Source organism: Spermophilus citellus (assembly GCF_964194105.1).
Source record: "Spermophilus citellus genome assembly, chromosome: 7".
Taxonomy (NCBI): domain Eukaryota; kingdom Metazoa; phylum Chordata; class Mammalia; order Rodentia; family Sciuridae; genus Spermophilus; species Spermophilus citellus.
The window spans coordinates 51,594,108-51,614,877 of record NC_138188.1 but is presented as its reverse complement, the minus strand read 5'-3'; positions in this window follow the sequence as shown (position 1 = coordinate 51,614,877).

Below are 20,770 nucleotides of genomic sequence, written 5' to 3'. Positions count from 1 at the left end.
GGAGAGAGGGGGAAGGGAGGAAGGATGGGGAGGAGGGTAGGAAGAAAGGGAGGGAGGGAGTGAAAAACTTAATTGCAAAACTACAATTCTACACTCAGCCAAAATATCCAAGAACAAATCTGAGAGAGGTGGTCTCCTACTGTGTCAGCATTCACAACACTGAGAAGCCCAACCTGAGTGTTTAAGTTTCATAGAATGAAATTTATCAAAATTTTCTTTAATGATTTCTGGATTTTGTATACTGCTTAGAAAGCCTTACCACTCAAAGATTTTTTTTTAGTTCCTCTATATTTTTTCTTATAGTTTTTTTTTCATTTTATTTGTTCTTTTTAGATACACATGACAGTATCTTATAATTTTTATATGGGTGTCAATGTAATTTAAATTTTCATCAACATGGAATTTGATGAAAAAAAATCAGCAGAGATTTACTTTTTTACAATTCTTTGACCTCCAGTTTTTGAATGATCCATCTTTTTTTTTTTTAGGGTAATTAGTGTACCCTTTGTTGCATACTTAATTTTCGTGTGTATCTGTGTCTACTTCTGGACTCTGGTGGTTCATCCAGCTTGGTTGTTTTTTGTTTTCTGAGCTCATAACAACTGTTCTACTTACTGCAGCATAAAGTACTAGTTAAGAACACAAACAGGGAGCCAGCCTGCCTGGGTGCCAAGCCTGTTTCCCCACTTCCTGTCGTGAGTTTTGGGCTCTTTACTAAACCTATCTGTGTCTCATTTCCTTAGGTATAAAATGGGGATGATAATAATGCCCTATTAGTAGGTTTAGTATAGGATTATTGCGTATTAGTTAACACATGTATAGTATTTTCAGATCTCCAGCATATAGTAAACATGGTAAACACGATCCAGCATTTACTAAATAAAATAAACACGTTTTAATGTCTGGTAAAACACACTGCTTTGTTTTACGTTGTTTTCTGAATTTTCCTGGTTATCTTCTGTTTATTTTCCATGAGAACTTTAGAATAAGTTAGTTCAAATATAAATATGCTCCACTTTCATAGAGTTCATACTACACATATAGACTAAATTATGTAGTATTATTATCTTTACAATAAGGCCTTTATTTCCAAGAACAAGGTCTATTTGTCACTACCCTTGGGCAAATTGTCTCAGACTCTGAGAAGCGAATGAAAGTTATTTTCACATGGATTTTACAAAGTTGTTATTGTAAATGTAGCCTTTCCATTATGTTTTATGTTTTCCATATATTGTGCAACTACTGATTTTTGCATATTAATATTGCTGTCAGCTATTTTAAGGAGTTCATACCTATTGCTTCTGTTATTTTATCAGCTCATTATTTGGGATAGGTACACCAATATGTCCCAATTAATTTTAATTTATAAATAATAATTTATAATTAAGTATACGTTGAATATATAATTTATAATTTAATATAACTAAATATATATATATTTAAATAATCTGCAAATAACTGGCATTTGTCATTTTCCTTTCAGTTTTTTTTTGTTTTTCATCTTTTTTCTTATTTAATCATATCAACAAGTACTTCCAGAAATATTCTAAATAGTAGCTATGCGAGTATGGCTGTAGTTTTTCACCACTGAACACCATGTTTAAGGCTGAATTTCAAGCTTCTGTGTGCTATAACTAACATTAATAATGACGACAATCATGGATAGTTCGAGAATGCTTAGAGCAATCCACACTGTCGTTTAATTAACCCTCTTGTTAACTCTCAAAGGAGAACTTGTTGTCTCTGTTGTGCAAATGAAGGGACATAGACGTCATAGAAGTTCCCAGCTCCCATGTCCTCCTTCTGCCCAGCAGTGTGTCCTGGTCCCAGCCCTCTCCCCACCACACTGTGGACCCTGGGAATGGAGCTGATGGGACTGAGCCTGGCACACCTGCACCTCATGAAGTGTTTGCTTAGGAAGCAGCGCTGGTTTCTGAGAGGGCCAGGGTTTGGACCTGTGGAACTTCTGGAGAGGAGGCCCAGCAGGCAGGTGGACGAGGACACCTTGAGCTGGAGGATCACATTGGGTAAAGCTAAGATTTGGAGTCCTCAGTCTCTGAGAGGCTTTGAAGTCTTGGGAGTTATTGAGGACACACGGAGGACGCAGAGGGACACCACGTCCTGAGCATTGAGACCCAGAGGGTCACTGCCTGCCAACAGCTTCCTGAATAGGCTTCCTCAGGAGACATATTCTCTGGACGCAACAAGATTACACAGACTTCCCTGAACTAGAATCAGTGAATGAACGTCCTAGAGAAGCAGTCCCTTCTCAGCTCCACAGCTGCATTCTGTTACGTCATTCTCCCCCGCACCAGGCGTCCTCAGAGTTATACCCACCATTGGTGTTGACCTACAGCAAACTCCATGGCTGCCCTGGAGTTCTATTACACCATTTAGACTGGTAGTTGTTTGTTTGTTAATTTATTTTTATTTTTGTTTTGGTGGGAGTATTTTTGGAGGGTGCTGAAAATAAAAGAAACCCTAATTCAGACTTGGTTAAACCATTAGGAAAAAATGTGCATTGCTTTAAGGCAAGTCTAGAAAACCCAGCAGGCCAGTGATGCCAGCAAGGAGGCAAGCTTCCCATCTTTCTCTCCTGTTTTTCCCTCGTCTCTGAGGCTGGCCCACCTTGCGGTCCTAAGTAGTGTCCAGCAGAAAGCAAGGCAGTGATATAGCATAAGCAAAGAAAAGATCTCCCTCAACTGCAAAGCTAAAGCTATTCTCCTTGATGACTTCAGGAAACCCAAGACACATGCACCAGTGAAAAAGTCATTTAGGCACATTCTGTGTGCTCATCGTCACCTACACCAGCCAAGGTCTGTCCCTGAAGTATTGAATGGGAAGGATTCATGGTCATGACCAAGGCAGGGTTTCTTTGAAAAAGATGAAAGGGGAAATTTGATGCTAAATAGGAAATGTATCATGTTTTCTACAATCAATGAGAAAATCTGAGGGAACTTAACAATGGACACCAGTTGCTATGATTTTCCAATCCAGAATATTCTATCAACTCAATGCAATGTATATTAAAATACTATAGTGTATTTAAATATTTTATGAAAATACTAGTTTGCATTTAAAATAGTATGTAGTTTGATTCCATTACATCCTAGAGCCATTTTTGGACAGAAATCTTTAAAATATTTGCTAGTTTTCAAGTCAATAAAGGACATGTTTTTTTAACTGAATATTTTTTGTTAACAGTTGACAAGCACCTATGCCCTTTATCGGTGGCTTTCAAAATTATTTTAGCCCTAGAACATTTTTGCAAATAAAATTACACATGAAATTCTAATTTATTATTCTTTATTGAATTGGGTGTTTAGTTTATTGTGATGCTGAGATATTATTCATATAGGAAGCGAAAGGGCCTCTTAGTTTGGCACAATTTGAAGTGAGGAGATCAGAACTTGGTCCCCGCCCCATCCAAGTAACCACCATTGAACCAGCTATCCCCAAGAAAGTGGTGACACAACTGGACCCCGCCAACTCCTTCTGCATCCCATTCCCAAGAGTATCCAGCCCTTTGCAGCACTTCCAACTCCCCAAAAACCACAGGAGAGGACTTTGAGGCACCCAGCACTAACCTCTGACCCCAGCTGCTTTCTCTGAAAACTACTAAATAGACAAATCCTAGCACTTACTCTGCCTCTTCCAATGAACTGGCTGAGGAACCATATAGAATTAACAGACAAAGGGAGGTGGTGTGGAGAAGAGGCCCATCTAACAAAAGCAACAGAAGAATTGCAAAATCAAGGTGTGGGAACCCTCGGTAAGACTCTTGTTCAGACAGGGGCCAGCCATACCTGCCAAAATGATTAGGGTAAACGCCGGAGGAACACTGGGCAGTGAAAGGGTCCCAGGACTCATGAGAAAAAAACTACCTGTTAAGAGAACCACGAAGAGGTGAAGTCAAACCCCCAGTGAGACCCCACTCAGATGCAGGGACCCCACTCCTGAAAAATGCCAGTGCTCTAGACATCATTGGGGTGCAGGGGTGTGGGGAGGAGGAGGAGCCCTGTAGACATGCCAGACAGCCTTTAAATGCATCCCAAAAGGGCGTCTTTAAGAAAGCAGGCAAAAATTGAGTATAGAATAGGGATTAAGTGATATTAGGAAACTATTTACTAATTTTATTAAGCACAATATGGCTATTGCAGCTATATTAGACAGTGTCCTAATATTTTTGGAAATGCATGCTAATGTAGCTAGGCAGGAGATGATGTGATGTTTTGTATTTGTTTTAAATTATTCCAGGCAAAAATAAGAAAAGATGGAGTAAGGTGGCAGAAGTGAGAAAAGGAGATGAAATAAACAGAGGTGAGTGCTGATGATCACAAAAACCACGTTATAGGTGCACAGGCACCTGGAGTGACTCACTCTACTTTTTTGTATATTTGAAATTTTTCGTAATAAATTTTTATTTAAATATTCATGTTCCAAGCTTCATAGTTTTTTTCCTTCCCATTCCAGGAAAGAATAGGAACAGGACAGGCTTTGCAGTGTGTTTGAGCATGTGTGCAGAATGGTTTGGTTATAGATGTAACACACACCTTTGAATCTGTTCATAATTAAATAAGAAGTAGGTGGCAATTTCCATTATGTGAAAAGAAAGAAATGCTCATTGTGCCTTCCCAGATGTGCATGGCTGCTACTCAGCGATGCTAATGTTGTGTAAATACAGAGCAAATGACGGAAGACTACATTTCCTCTAATAAAATGTCATCATTCTGTTCGTGAAGAAGGGATTGTATCTCAGACATCGAGCCTCAAGATGAAACTGTCCAGCATCATTAAAATTCTAGCCCCATCTTCTTTTCAACCGAAACATCCATTAAAACATGCAGGGGAAATTGTACCTTTCATAATTCACTGATTGCATATCAATTTTCAAGAACAAGTCCTCTAACTATATTTTTATACTAGTTCCTACAAATTTAGAGGCATGGTCAGATTACACACTGAGGTTAATATGTGTGTGAATTTTTAGATAACAGTGTCATAGTGTTGCCTAGAAACACCACTGATATCAACTTGGACAGCAGGATGGAAGGGGAAGGTGTCACTACCTCTGGCATTTCCCCCAGGGCCTGTGATGCTGAAGAAGGAAAAGGCTTCTCTTGTTAAGTTGCTCACTACAGTGGAGAGGTCTCGGATCTTAATATTCTTCCCAAACCAAGGATCTTGTCAAGATGCCATTCCTGTCTCTGTTTTTATGTGGCTTTTACTCTCCAGCAAATGCTGTCCCTGGGTGCGTCCAGCTTTATCTCTGGATTTTTTATTTCTGTTCTTAATCATATCCCTTGAGATGATCATGCAGTCATAATAACTGAGGTTTTCTGGGACAGTCTTTAGCTATTGGGGTCCCAGACCACTTTGAGTGTCTGTGTCAGTCAGTGACTTAGTTGCAAACAACAAATGTCAATGCTGCCTAATTCAAGCAGGATATTGATTGGCCAAAGATAGAGGGAGCGCTTCATCAAATAGTCTGACACAGCAAAGAATCACTTTTATGATTAGGCCAGTAGGAGCTACGTCCAAAGATTTCTCAGAATCAGTTACAGGGAGGACACTCCTGGGGCCATCCCTGAGTATCCCTCCTGAGGCTTCACTACTCAGCTGTCCATCCCTGGGCATGGGGCAAGACTGCAGTCAGCAGTTCTTATGGCCCCCAGTCTTACCTTGCTGTGACTGTCACCACCATTAGAGTGCCCCTCATGTCTGGGCCTCTAGTTCCCAGTTGTGATGCAGGTAAAATAAGGGACAGTGTTCAGACACCAATGGGGTGCGGTAGGAGAACATCTGTCCTGCGTTTCCCCTCCTACAGTGGGAAGGCTATCAGATACTAGGCAAAGAAAACAGAACCCATAAATATCCAGTCCTAAGTCTGTAAGGAAGGTCAGACAGTTCCCAGCAAACACCCCACACCACACACACACACACACACACACACACACACACACACACATTTGCTTTCACTTCTGAGTAAAGCCCTTGGTCCACCTCTTGGAGCACTAGAAAGAAAATGAAGCTTGATGTAGATGGTAGCTGGTGTTGAGAAAGAAATTCTTGTCTTCTGGAATACAAAATAAAACCTATAGAGCATTAGTTCTAATTTAATTCCATTTTCTCAAACAAATGTCTAAAATAATACTTATTTACCAGGCTGAGTTCCAGATGAGGAATATAGCTATGTAGGTGTGTTTAAAATGAAAATAAATTATATAAATAACATCTTTTCCCTATGAATTTTCATAAAACTCAACTTTTACCATGTTAATGAAAGGAGACTTATTACTATCCATTAACCATAATAGTAATCAGGGCCCATGTGTCCTATCCTCATCTGTGACACACATGCACACGCACACACACAAGCACACACACACGCAGTGTTTGCCATCCAGCTATCAAGACTAATTTCAAATAAGTCTCTGTCTTTCAGTTGCATATCTTAAGAAACACAGAGAGGATCTCACTCTCAGCCTATAGTGACATCTACCAAACTCTCCTGTGTTTTCCTTCCTTTCCTTGGTTTCTCACTTGCCCTCAGTTTTCTGGAGTTGTGGTGTCCAAAGAAATAGCCACCAGCCATATGTGCCTAGTTAAATTTTAATTAATTAAAATGAAACAAAATTTAAAATTCCTGTCACAAGCCACATTCAGGAACTCAGCAGCGTGTGCAGCTGGTGGCCCCTTCCTAGAGGGCAGACCTGGGTGACTCTGGAATTGCAGAAGCCCCTCAGACAGTGCTATTCTACACCCGACTTCAAGCAACCCACCACCCTTCCTGACACTACCTTCGAGTGGCCTGTCCCCTCGACTCCTAGCTCTTGGCAAAGCAGCGGCGGGCACCTCGTCTCAGCCCTGGCCCTTTTTCTTCCACTTTTCAGATCATCTCCTTCGCTAGCAGTTTTTTGTCTCCAATTTTACTTCACAGATAGCTCCAGGGAGTGAACCTACAAAGACAGCGCGCTCTCTAAGAAAGAGATCAGCAGATCTAGGTGGGAAATAGGTGCATGTTAAGATATCACAGCTATCGTCATCTATCAGAGCTGGTGACCTATGCTGGGTTCACAAAATCTGACTATTCCAATAACTTTAGAAAACGACAAAGAAAGCACGCAAACACACAGAAGTACCTTTTCAAAATCCGAGATGGCTCTCTGACCTTCGGGGTGCGTGAAAAGAGAGCCACTTGAATTCTTTATTCTGATATAGGGGACACAGAAGGGGAGATTCCATGGAACATTCTATCCCAAAAAGGGCAAAGGGGCAGGATTACAAAGGAACAGGTGAGTGTAACTCAATCCCACAGGATGACACCTATACCTGGAGCCACACTTCATTATCATAGTGGAGATAAAGCCCAAGTTATTACAGGGCACAATAATTTCTCAGTATCTCTTGCTCAGGACTTAAGGGTATGTATTCCAGAACAGTTCCCTACATATAGCCACATTAACAATAATAATGGCTATTATTTACTAAGTGCCTTCTGATGCACTCAGTATGTACATATAATATATAACTTCTAATGATCATGATCGTAACAGCCCTTTAAGATGAGAATTATTCCAATTTCCTTTAATAATAAAAAAAGAAAAAAACAAAACCTTGAAGTCCAGAGCACTTGCCTCTCTTACCCACAGTCACCCGACTGGCAGGGGTGAGGCCAGAGGTGGACGCCTCATTCCCTGACTGCACAGCCCCTGCCCCTGGGCCCCAGCACTCTGAAGAGATGCTCTAACAATGATAATGGACATTCCCATGGCAACGTGAACAGACAGGGTGAGATTCCCAACCATCTCCCGTAGATACGCTAAATGAGGAGCCTCTGCCACAGACACATTCTGAAAAATGCTTTGAGGAAAGAAAAACCTACCTGATCATGCTCCTGCACACATTAGCTATGGGCATTTTGAAAATTCGCTATAAAAATAATGAAGAAATTCTTTCCCTTTGGACATCAGCAATACTTTCCAATTCTTCTAGTTTGCCCTTTAAAAACAGGTATGAAATGTAGAATTATATAAGCAAGCGGAAAAAAAAAAAAACATGCCAGTTATACTCCTAGTTACTAGCAGTCCAGGCAAAACCGTCTGATTTTAATCTTTTCATTTGATTACCTCATGTTTTAAAAATTTGTCCAACCAATAAGAAATAAATGCAAACAAGTATAGTGATATGTTCTGGAGCTGCCAGAAATCCAAACGTCGGCATTTCTAGTTTGCTATAAAAAGTCAAGGTCAGAAATGTTTTAATTCCACAAGCAGAAGTCCACATGCACATCCATCCTCCTGCCTCAAAATCACACTGACAAAAACATTGTCCTCCTCTGCAATTTAAAGAGAACTTAACCTATAAAGGTACAGTTGGAAGATAAAGGAAGAAGATGAATGAGTGGTCATCTCTCTGGGGTCCTGGCCCCAGCTCTTCACCACACGAGCATTTTCCAACAATAAAACTGTTTGTTTAGAGTGGAAATTGGACCAAGTTCTAGCCCGAGATGTTGCTATGTACCTCTTACCAACTTAGAAAGCACATGTGTATCTCCAGACAGAATTTAATTCACATTATTTAATCAAGGAATATAAGTGTTTTGCATGTAAAGTGAATCTGCAAAAATCTATTCACTAGAGCCTGAGAGCTTTTAACAAGCACCATATGTGGTTCAAATATTAATAAGAACTGTCAAATGCAGATGATATGATTTCCAACACCCTGTCTGTCTTAGTGAAGAAAGCATCGATGACATTTGCTGAATCTCCTCAAGAATGAACTTACCTATTAAAAGTGGATCATTGAAAACAAAACAAAAACAATTAATTGGCACAGAGCGAAGGTAAAAAGAGACTTGAAGCCCAGTTAGAACAGAGAGACCCCCCCAAAGCTGCTTCCAGGATGGAATACTGTCTTCTCTGTAGTCGCCTCTGTTGCCCGATCGGCTTACAGTCTTTCTCATATTTTTAACCTAAGGTGTAAGTATTTTCCACCCCATTTGCTCCCTTTGGTGACTACATTAGCAAAGCATTAACTGCTCAGGTCTGTGAACAAGCCTCATGTTCAGAACTAGAAGTGACAGGCAGCCCCCGTGCAAGTCCCACATGCTCCAAAGCAGAGTCCCCTCTCCAAGTCCCACTCAGGTGTTGCCTGCCCTCTTCCTTCCAGATGCCTGTCCTTCCCCTCTACCTGCCACCGCCACATACACCAGCCCAACAGGCTCGTGCAGAAAAGGAATTTATTCTGAGAATACAGAGGAGCCAGAGCACAGGACCTGACCAGGAGACCAGGCGTTTGGAGCTCAGTAAGCAGACCAGGCAGATGGGTTAATAACGTCATCAGCTACAGTTGGAGATCCCAATCCTTGGAGCCACTGTGGAAGTCACTCTGGGCTTGGCCAGGTCCCCAGGATCACTCCTTGACTAGGGAGATGTGGCTGGTCTTGATTTTCAGCCCAAGTCTGCAAGGGAAAGCTTCCTGGGCAGCCTGGGTCAGCCTGTCACTGACAGAAGGCAAACGCACTGGCAAAGGGCCTTGTGCCCCGTTTGTCAACTCCTGGGGCTCTGCCTGCCCGAGTCCTCTGGCGTTGGTCCTCAAGTGTCACAGAGCCACGACTCACCTTTGGATGAATTCACTTAGGTTTCATCTTTCCGACTACATCACTAGCGCCTCTAAAGCAAAACTGTTGCGTTAAGTCACCTGCAGGACCCTGCGCAGAGCACTGCTCCATAAAGTCTCCTTGATTTAGAACTTGAAAAAATTAACTGCTTACAGGTTAGTTTGACTTCATAGTAAAATCAGTTTCTAGGTTTTCCAGTCATTTATTTTGGAAATCTGTTTAAAATGCAGGTGACCATAATTGCCATTGTGTTTTCTTTCAACAAGTGATGGCATTTTGTTGACAAGAGAAGTGGCCAGGGGTAGCTGCCCAGTATGGGAAGAATGTGTGCTGGGCGCTCGGCACTGACAGGATTTATTAATCTTAAATGTTTGCCTCACACTTTAAAGATACTGGTTATTGTCAAGTGATGAAACTGCTCAGAAGCCTTCCAGACCTGAGATCTAGGAGTCAAAACTATGCCTGGCCACTTCCTGTTCCCTACCAAAATATCCTGAGTTAGACCAGGTCCTGCCTCCACTGAGATGAACGAGGTCCGGGCAAGTCGTCACCAGAACCCACAAGTGTGTCTCCCATGTGCTCTTCACAGGCCAGCTGGGGCCTGCAAGGGAAGCCCTGGGAACAGACATGGGGCTCCCCTAATTGGCACCTCCCTGTGGGCATTATTTGCTCCCTTTGGTGCTCAGCTTCCTGTTCTGTAAAACAGAGGTGCTAGATCAGAGCAACCCCGCGCTCCTCCCAACTCCACTGCCCTGTGGGCCCAGGCTTCCCTTTCCCGTCTTCAAATGAGCAGCAAGGTTTGTCTGACCCTCGAATAATACCCCCAGTAACACTGGTTGGCAGATCCTGAGTTTGTACTATGAACTACACTGAGAGCTTCACTTGGCGGTTATCATGTGCCACAATCTGCCATTCACTATTAACCTGTCCATTTTATATGAGGAAAAAATGGGACTGAGACCTATACATAAAAGACCAGGTTGAAACTAAGTAGCAACTTGCCTAAGATCACAAAACTAACATGTCACAGTGTCAGGACTCATCACCATTCCATCTCACACTTGAGCTTGGGCTATCCGTTGCTACAATCCACAGCCTCGAAAATGTCCACCATTGCTGTGGACTGAGCTGTGTCTAATCAGTAGATGAGAGTATTCTCAGAAGCTGCATTGAGAGGAATCGACTGAGCACGGCTCAGTCAACCACCCACAGCTACTTGGATATCAGCACACATCACTGTCTTGCCAAGGTGCCACATCACCATCTCCCCATGGGGCTCTGCACTCATCACCACAACGAACATGCCTGGTGTGTGGAAGGAGAGCAGGTGAGAAGCCACCCTGCAGCCCAACACACGCACGGGCTGTCCCCTCCTAGAAGTGAACCCTAGATTGCAGGGTGTAGAGTGAGGCAGGTGATCCTCGTCACAATGACTGAAAGGCGAGTTCCATTGGACAGGTGCAGTCACCACAGGAGGGGTCTGGGTTCTGGGATCCTTCCGGTGAAGACTAACCTCCAACAGAACTACACGGGAGTTGATTTTGGTCCCCTTGATTTTCTCAGTGCCAGTCACTGTTCCCTTCAGGAGTGCTTTCTCCCTCCTCATGTCTTCTGCCCTCCTCTTTTCTCTGCCTGAGAGGCCAGCCAGACAGGTAAATACCTCGAGGAGACCAAGAGCCAAGGCAATTCTGAGACCAAATGTGTTGATGTGACTCAACGAACAACACAGACCAGCTGTGTCAACATGCCTCGGTCGTCTGTTCCTGGGACCTCGGCTTGGGAACGATAAGGCATAAACAAGTTCTTAAAAACTCACTTCCCACAGATCAATCCTCAAAGGCAAGAACCGGCTCGTCTAGGCATACACCTGCCATCACTCCAGGTTCACACACCGGGGCTCCTTCCCAACCCTGACTCAGTGTCCACCCCCTCCAGACTATCACTCCCGCCACCCTAAGACCTACCACCTCCAAACACTCGATCTCAGACCCAACACCCTTAAATCAGAGCCCTCTTGACCTGCTTCCTCCAGATGCTGCCGGATGGTAAGTGGGGGGCCGTTCTCTGACTTCTGTGAGCACTCAGAGATCTGGTTTGTTTCATTAGTAGGTTGTGGTGATTTGGGGAGGAGTCCAACAGGTTCGCCATGAAAAACGGCATGACCTCTTTCTCTCTGGCTCACAAAAGACTGGGGATGGGACTTGGAAGTGACTAGTTACTGCCGCAGACGGGACCCAGTATGGCCCTTTGGTTGTAACTGGGAGCCTGATCACGGTCTCAAAGCTGACAAAGAAAGTGCAGTAGCCCACATGCTGCTCCCAAGGCTGGAGTGGGGAAAGTCACACCCACAAGCTGTCACCTGCTGCACATGTATGTTTGTGAGCGGCACCTGTGGGCGGCAGTACCACCACCACTACCGATGGGCATGGGAACAATGGGGAAGTGAGAAAAACACAAAGAATCCTCTTTTCCTCATTCGCCCCTCCTCTCATGTCTTCAACAAACAAACAAACAAACAAACAAACAAAGAAGCATAAGTGTCCCCGCAGAGCTCCAGCTACAGTTGGGGCATCCACCCATCATCCACCCTGGGTGCGGAGGGCTTTCTGTGTCACAGACAGTGCAACACTGTCAAGAAGTGAACAAGTCCGTCCTCCCCACACCTGAGACATGGATGGGAAATAAGGACAGTCGTGGACAAAGAGTGGTACGTTCTATAGGGGGGGAGGGCAGGATAGGAACAGGTGGAGGGTGACCAGTCCAGCTCCTTCCTTAGGTACCCTGGACTACCTGGGCCTTGAGGATTCTGAAGCATCAGAGAACTAAGCACTAGAGGAACATAAATCCAGTACGATCAGAACGCACCACGTAAGACAGAGGACGGGGACACGGGGAGCCAACGACTGGGGACAAACCTCAAGAGTCATGCTGGAGATTCTAGGAGCTGCTCCAGGGTGAATAACTGAAGAGGCTGCTGATTCTTTAACTAAGGGTGCAAATTCCTGAGGAGAGACTGAGAAGGGGGGGCAGGAAGCAGGAAGGTGTGCCACAAACCTGTGAGAATAGTTCAAGGAACAAACCGTGTTCCTGAACCAGCACCCACAGCCATGTCACCCAGACAGAGCTGGGCAGGAACAGGGACGGGGCTGTGGGTCACTGAGGGCCAGACAGTGGGACTGTCATTCTCCTCAAATGACCCAGGCCATGTCTCTCCTCAGCTCAAAGCCCTACAGTGGAGGCTGGGGCTGGGGCTCAGGGGCGGAGCGCTTGCCTAGCACATGTGAGGCACTGGGCTCCATCCTCAGAACCACATAAAAATAAACAAACAAAATAAAGCATGCAGCCCATCTACAACTATAAAAAAAAAATTTAAAAAGAAACAAACCTACAATGGATCTCACCTCCCTCAAAGTGTAAGCCCCAGTCCTTACAGTGGGCAGCAGGGCCTGGTGACACCCATGGCTCGGCTGGCACATGCTTGGCCCTCACCATTGCATCTCCAAGCTCACTCTCCCCACCCGCGAGGGCCTCAGAGCCATTACTTTGGTCACTACCCTGCCTGGTGATGGCATGATACATACTCTGAGCTCATCAAACATCTGTTAAAATACCACTGTGTGAGTGGGGCCTCCTCTGGCCATACCACTAAAAATTCAACCTCCTGTGAGTAGTCCCAAAATTTCTCCTTAATACCAATCACATACAGTCATACCACCTGTCTCCCACTACTCAGACACAGCTCCTTGAGGCAGGGATTGTGGTCTAGTCCCCTCATGGCCGTATCCCCTGCTCCTACAGCAGTGGCTAGGATATAGCAGCATTCGGCACTTACTGAATGAATTATCAGGAAAACCCATGACTGACTGACCAATGGGTCAGATGAGGTTCTAATTATTGGGGTAGGAAAGATGAGAGCGTGGGAGGGTTTTCACAGAGAAGTTCAGTTGGGGTATCACTGGGAGAGTCACCTTGTCTAGTACAAATACTACCAAATCACAAACATGGCGCTTTAGGAAAATCGAAACTGTTAGTGCCAAAAAAGGCAAAAGCCAACTCCTCCCTAAGGGAACATTCAGAATTAAGAGCTTCTGTCCTTGGTAGGGCAACGCCCTGTTTTCCCACAGGTCCATCTGATACATCATGTGTCCTAGCAGAAGATTGGCAAATAGCCATCAGGGGCTGAGGCAGTTTACCTACATCGTCATCTAGCAGGGATTAAATCATCTGCCCTGGAAGAGAAAGGCCGATGGAAAATAAGGTAGGTTATACTGCAGAGAAAATATGACTCAGGTGCCAGTTGACTCCTGCTACCTGAATGTATTTCATTTTGTGACTTGAACAATTCTGAAATCCTGATCAATTGTGGATAGTGTTTTGCAGCCCCAGTAGGGAACCAGTTTTCATAAATCTATATTTCTCAAACTTCACTATGCATCAGAAACACCTGGAAGGAAGCCGTGTAATAAACAGATTGCTGGGCTCCAAACACAAGTTTCTTATTCACTAGGTCTTGGTGAGTTCCTCAAACTTGCATTTCTAACAGGTTCCCAGGTGGTGACCATGCCGCTGGCCCAGGGACCACACTTGGAGAATCACAGGAAGTCAAGAAACTCCCGTGGTGGCTCCTGACCTGCTTGATCACCTCAGCTGTGCTCTTGGCTGACTCCACCCTGAAGCTGGATGAACTGCTGCACACGGAACCACCAACCCTTGTGCAATTAATTCACAGTACTTTTAAAACTTCCTCTTTTTAATGTGATTTCATTCTGACACAATGTAATCTGTCAATCACCTTTTGGTGGCTGCTGCTGCTGTGTTCAAGAGTAAGTGAGGGTATAAGTTGGCCTGATGGGATATGCTGTGCCTTGGGGAGTCAAGCACTGTATTGCGCTTCCTCCACATAGGGTTTGTTTTCTCCCCAAGGTAACACTTGCCTCATATTGAACTCTTGGTCTTCTGTGACCTGTCACTATAGTCACAGACCCTTCAACTGTTCATTGACAATACTTTCCAAACGATCAAGCACTTGGGCTGATCAAATAGTTCCATTTTCCCCCTGGAGACCCTAGTCCATCTTCCTGCCCAACAGTCTGACAGGCGATTTTCTACACAATTGCTATCCCAGAACTCCCCAGGTCACGTTCCGTGCCGGGTCCACTGTTCCCTGACACCATATCTTCCTGGCTCTTGATCACTCTTGCTCTGTGAAGCTAACCCTGGCCACTCATAAGAAAAGAGAAGACGAGGTGACATTGGAAGCCAGTGCACATGAGAGAAGCCAGTGTTCTTGATGAGCTGGGCACAAACTTTAGATATACATTGATTTTTACTTCAATTTTTGAGGGCTCTGCACTGTATTCTAGCTGGTAAGGTTGCTAGTGAGAATGTGGGTACCATTTTGGTTTTCCTTTTCCTTTTGGTTTTCCAACTCCCTGGATTTTAATTTTAATTTCAGGGCTTTATTCTGCAGTGGAGGAAACATTTGTTTGCCCACCCCACATATAACTATTAAGTCTCAGAGCCCAGCGATGCCCCTCTTGTGGGCTTCTGAAGACAAACCAGAAAGTTCTGAGGTCCTTCCCTTTGTCACACCCATATCATGACTTACAGAACTCGCTTTTGTACTCGTGGCAGACATTATACTAGAACTTATCATTAAACTAACTGTTCTACTTTTTTCCCCTTAACTTTCTTTGCTCAAAAGTCTCCCTGTCCCAGTGACTTCTGCTTTTTATGTTTTTTGTGCACACTGAGTCCTTATTCTTCCTTGGGTTCCTGTACATCTTTTGGCACCTTGAATTACTTTGCTCAGATGGATCCTCTCTTTCAACAGGTATTCTGACCTTCCGCATGAGGTGCCTCACGGAGGGACCTTTTCTCACAGCTGGGCACTGAGTGACCATTTCAGTTAAGGAACTCATACATTTCACCCTGAGAAAAACTTTATATTGTTCATTTGGTAATTTTTCCCTATATCTCAGTAGAAACTCTCTTGGAATGGGAACAGACAGATGAGGATGGCAGGGACACAGGTTAAGGGAATAATTCTATGAACTGGGCCCACTGTGCTGACCCCCACATGCTTTCTTTCCAAGAAGCAATTTACCTGCAGCCCTGCCTGGCCTAATTGGACAGGATATGTCACATTCCTCAGCAAACTACCTGTTATCGGTAAAAGAAATGCAAGCCTGAAAAAATGCTGATAAGAGGAACCCAAGTTACCCTGAACAGGTAGACTTCTGTGTGCTTTTTTACAGTCTAGATCCCGAAATTCAGAGAGGTAACAATAATTCCTCCTAATCATAAAATCTATAAGAATTCCAAAGTGACTTAGAGCTGTCATGGTAATGGGGACTTGAAAGTCAGATGTCATCCTGCTGTTAGGCAAAAGTCAAGAGGTGATCTGGACAGGACTCTCTGGAAATTTCTCTGGGACCCCAATAAAACTGGAATGTAGGAGGGGCTCCTGTCTGACAGAACCCACTTTCTCCCTTGAGATTGTCCCCTTTTCCTGCCCCTTCAATAAATTCATGCCTGTTACTATGAGTGGTGACACTGTCTGAAATCTTTGTCTTGATCACAAGTATCGGGTTGGGGGCGGGGATGGGGGACCATTGCTGGGCTTCAGTTTAGCAGGAGGCCCCAGCTCTGTGACACTGTGAAGCAGATCCTGAGGCCTTGGATTAATACTTTTTCACTTTTTAATCTAGTCTCTCCTTCCCATCTCTTTGGTGTTTGTTTGTTGTTTGTTTTTCTTTATAGGCATTTTGTACAACTTTATCCTCAAATTTTTCTATTGATTTTTATTTTCACCAATTGAATTATACTTTATATAAAATTTTAATTGATTTAACTATTTTAACTAAGTATTTGCATATATGTGATTCCCAGGAGCTCCTTAGGATTCTCTTCCATGTGGCCCCTTAGATGTTCTCTACTGCTCCAAGGACTGTTTCTTTCATACCTATCCTTTTTTCTCTCCCCCAATTTGATCTCCCTCATTTGGAAGTGAATCTTAAATTTTATCTGCCTGCTTGAGAATCATCTTGAAGACTTAATATAGATTACAGCACTCCATCCCCACAGTTGCTGATTCTGAAAGTCAAGGGTGGGACCCAGAAACCTGCATATAGCTCAAGAGCCCGAGGGTCTGATGTTGCTGGTCAGGCACCAAACTCTGAGGATAACTGTGTGGGCAACTGTGAAGTGGGCACCGGGAGGAGCAGGAGTGGCTCATGTGCTCAATCTTCAGGACCTACAGATGGGATCTCTGGCCATGCCCCTCCTTGGAAGAAGCCGAAGACCAGGGTTCTAATATCAGACTGAAGAGTTCAAGGCTTTGCGGACTGGGTTCAGGATGAACTGTTTGGATGCTTGTAATTTAAAATTCTTCAACATGTGCCACATCTTTGTACAAAATAATTGTGCTGATAAAATATAACATGTATAACAGCAGATCATCCTTAAAAGTTTCATAATTTGTGCCTATAAAATAGACACATAGAAAAAAATAGAGAATAAATTATCAAGAAATTTCCAGAAATAGCTTAGAACTTAGAAGTCACTCTGACTTTAGCTACTGTTATACAAAAGAATAAGCAAATTACATAATATACCCTGATTATTCTTTATCACCTATTGAAAGCTTCCTGGTGATGGGTAAAAACTTTAAGACGTGAGTTGCATATTCCCATGTGACAATGACACTGAACAACCTGGAAACTATGTACCACCAGCAGTAAGAGGGCACCAGATGCATTCTTCAAGACTGTCCACCTTATCAAAGATATTATCTAGTTTTCCCTCTTCCTTTGCTTCAATTCTCTTGCAAAGCCTGCCCTCTTAAAAATAAGACAAATAGCTCCTTCTAGTGGAAAATTTGGTCATTGCAACCTAAGTCGTAAATGGTTCTCAAATCCCCCACTTTGTAAAATCTGTCCAAAACTTGGCAAGCAAACCTGACAGAAGTTGGCTGCTACAATCCCTGCTCAAGGGACATGAGGGATCAACATTTAAAGCCATTCCATCGTGTTATCTCCATTCTTGTCTCACAAGTTAAATAGGCAGATGCAAAAACCCAGCTCAGTACTTTAAAGGGAAATATTTTTTTATTTTGAATTGTGCTTTTCAAATAAGTTTGCAAAACATAGGCACAATATCTCAGCCTGCTCTTAGCTTCACTTTTATTTCTTATTCTTCCCTCTCTCCCTTCTCCTGCCTTTAAGAGCAATTCAGAGTTGAATTCTAAGTCAACACTCTGTCATTCTTCGTATGGTCCAAAGAAGCCACCCCAGGGCATCTGGGGTTCCCTGCCTTTGGTAATTGTTTCCATGAAATACTCCAAAATATGAACAGGACACTATGTGGAATAAAATAAAGAAGGACAGCTATTTCCTCCTGATTCCACCAGGAATCACTCCAAAAACACTGGTCTGATCCATCAGAACAAAAATTTACTGTTTTCCATGTGTTTCTACTTGCATAAAATAATATAAAGCATCTTATGACTCATTAAAAATAGCAAAGAAAAATTGAGTTTAAAACAAAAGAGATAAGGAATTCAGCTGAGAGCTCAGACCAGGGCACATGGTACCTCTGCACTTCTGTGGGTATGGAATGCAGAAGGGATTTACTGAATTAAATTAAAACCTATTGACAGGGAAAATGAGAATGTGGTTGCTTTTCCCCCTGCAGACTGGGGATGGAACCCAGGGCACGATCACTAGGCAAGTGCTCTACTGTGGACCTGTATCATAGCTTGGCTGCTTGCAATACACACCAGTTACAAGGTATATCATGGTTATATCCCCGAAATAAAATGACCAAAAGCTGAAAACATTGCATGTATTTGCTGAAGATAACAATCAAGAGGTAGTTAATATATTAAAGAAGTCAGTTAACAATGAACATATATTCAAAAAACATTTCAGTGTTAGAGAATATTTACTTCCTGAAAATGAGTGTAACAACAGGCTTTCTGTCTTAAAAAAGCTTGGTTTCTGCAGTATGGAAAAATATAGTTTTAAAAAATGAACCCTAGGGCTGGGGATGTGGCTCAAGCGGTAGCGCGCTCGCCTGGCATGCGTGCGGCCCGGGTTCGATCCTCAGCACCACATACCAACAAAGATGTTGTGTCCGCCGAGAACTAAAAAATAGATATTAAAAATTCTCTCTCTCTCTCACTCTCTCTCCTCTCTCACTCTCTCTTTAAAAAAAAATAAAATAAAATAAATAAAAATAAAAAAAATTAAAAATGAACCCTAGTGCAAGCTCTACAGAAAAGCCCTGCTAATATTTAGTGTATATTCTTCCAAATTTTATTCCTATGAAATAAGAAGCCTCGTTGTCAGTGTTATTGTCACTTGGGGAACGGAAACTCAGTTCTCAGATTTTTACTCATCATCAGGATTTCAATAGTTGATAAAGAATAATCAGAATTATATGCACATAATACCTTAGACAATAGTATTATGCATATGAGCAGATTTGTGGAGAAACTTGGCCAGAAAATGCACAACCCCTTTTTATAGCACAAATTAAAACAGGTTATTTTGAAGATATATCAGAAGGATATATCTGTAGAGACAATCCACCTTATGAGATAAACAGGTAGACAATCCACCCTATGAGATAAATATCGTTTAGAGACCTAAAGGATGACAATGATATAAATTCTGTCCATGTCACGGAAAGACAAAAGAGAATATTTATTTCTGAAAATGAGTGTAACAACAGGCTATCAAACTTTCCCCAATGGCAGCATTTCTCTAAAGTAATTATCATGACTTTGCTTTCCCAGATTATGCATTTTGAGGGTCAGCTGAAGAGAGGGATAAGAAAACATACTACAAAGCTGCTTAGAGACCCACCCCAAACACCAAAACAGCAGAACAAAACAAGACAGCCCAGTCCCCTGCTTCCCAGGTGACCGCATGGTGCTGGAGAAGAGGACACAAAGCCCAAGCAGATGAGGGCTCTTGAAGCTCAAGGGGAGGACAGTGTGGGGCCCCAGGGATTTGTTCATTTGTTTTCTCCTGAAGGTTTCTAGAAAATTCAAGACAACTTGCTCTTCCCTACCAGAGAAGTAATAAAATGCCTCAGTCATAGACTCCAAGGTTGGAGACAGGGAAGTCTTCAAAGGCACCCAGAGGGGCTTCCTGTCAGTTGAAGAAGTCAGTTAACAATGAACATATATTCAAGAAACATTTCAGTATAAGAGAATATTTACTTTCTGAAAATGAGTGTAACAACAGGATTTCTGTCTTAAAAAAAGATTGGTTTCTGCAGTATGGAAAAATATAAAGTAGTTTTAAAAATGAACCCTAGTGCAAGCTCTGGAGAGGCAAAAGTAGTTTTAAAAATGAGCCCTCTGCAGCCTCCACTGGAGGCCAGCCTCAACACCACTGCTTCAGCTAAGCCTGGGGCATAAACGGACTCCTCCATCTCCACCATCCATCTCCACCACCATGGACAGCCCCTGTCACTGCCTGAAGTACCAGCCATTTCCTCCAGCCAACAAGCAAACAGGTCTGGAATGGTCAGCAGGCACACTCCTGAGCGCTCCTGTCTGGACAGAGCAAGAGCCCGGCCTCTTGAGTTTCCAGGAAGAGGGTTACAAGGAGACAGGATAACAATGGGACAGAAAGAAAAGACAAAATTTCACCTTTTAAAAAAATTTTCCCAGAGCTCACCCTGTCTTTTAAAGTATCAGAAAATCATTTTTTAAAAGACTATAAAATTTGAAAGAAGACTTTCCAAAATTCAAGTGGTAGATGTACAGTAACTGTGTGAGCTGGGATGGGTGACTTGATCTCTCTAGGACTTAGTTTCTTTATCAAATAAAATAAAAACAGGGAAGCAGAATAAGGAAGAGTATCCCCACCTAGTTCACAGAAAGGCACCCCTGTTAGCATCTAGTGTGTCCCTAGGTCTTTCACCAAAGGCCACAGCGGCTGAGCGTGTGATCCTTACCTATGGAGATCCTGGGGACAGGGCCAGTCCTAAGTGCCTCAACCCATGTGCAAAACTTATTTGTAAGTTATTACTTTAATTTCAATATTAATTATTAATATATACTTTGTGTTCTACTCCTTTTACATAGAGTTTAAATAAAAATAAAAGTTTTAAAGTATTTCCTATGGGATAAAA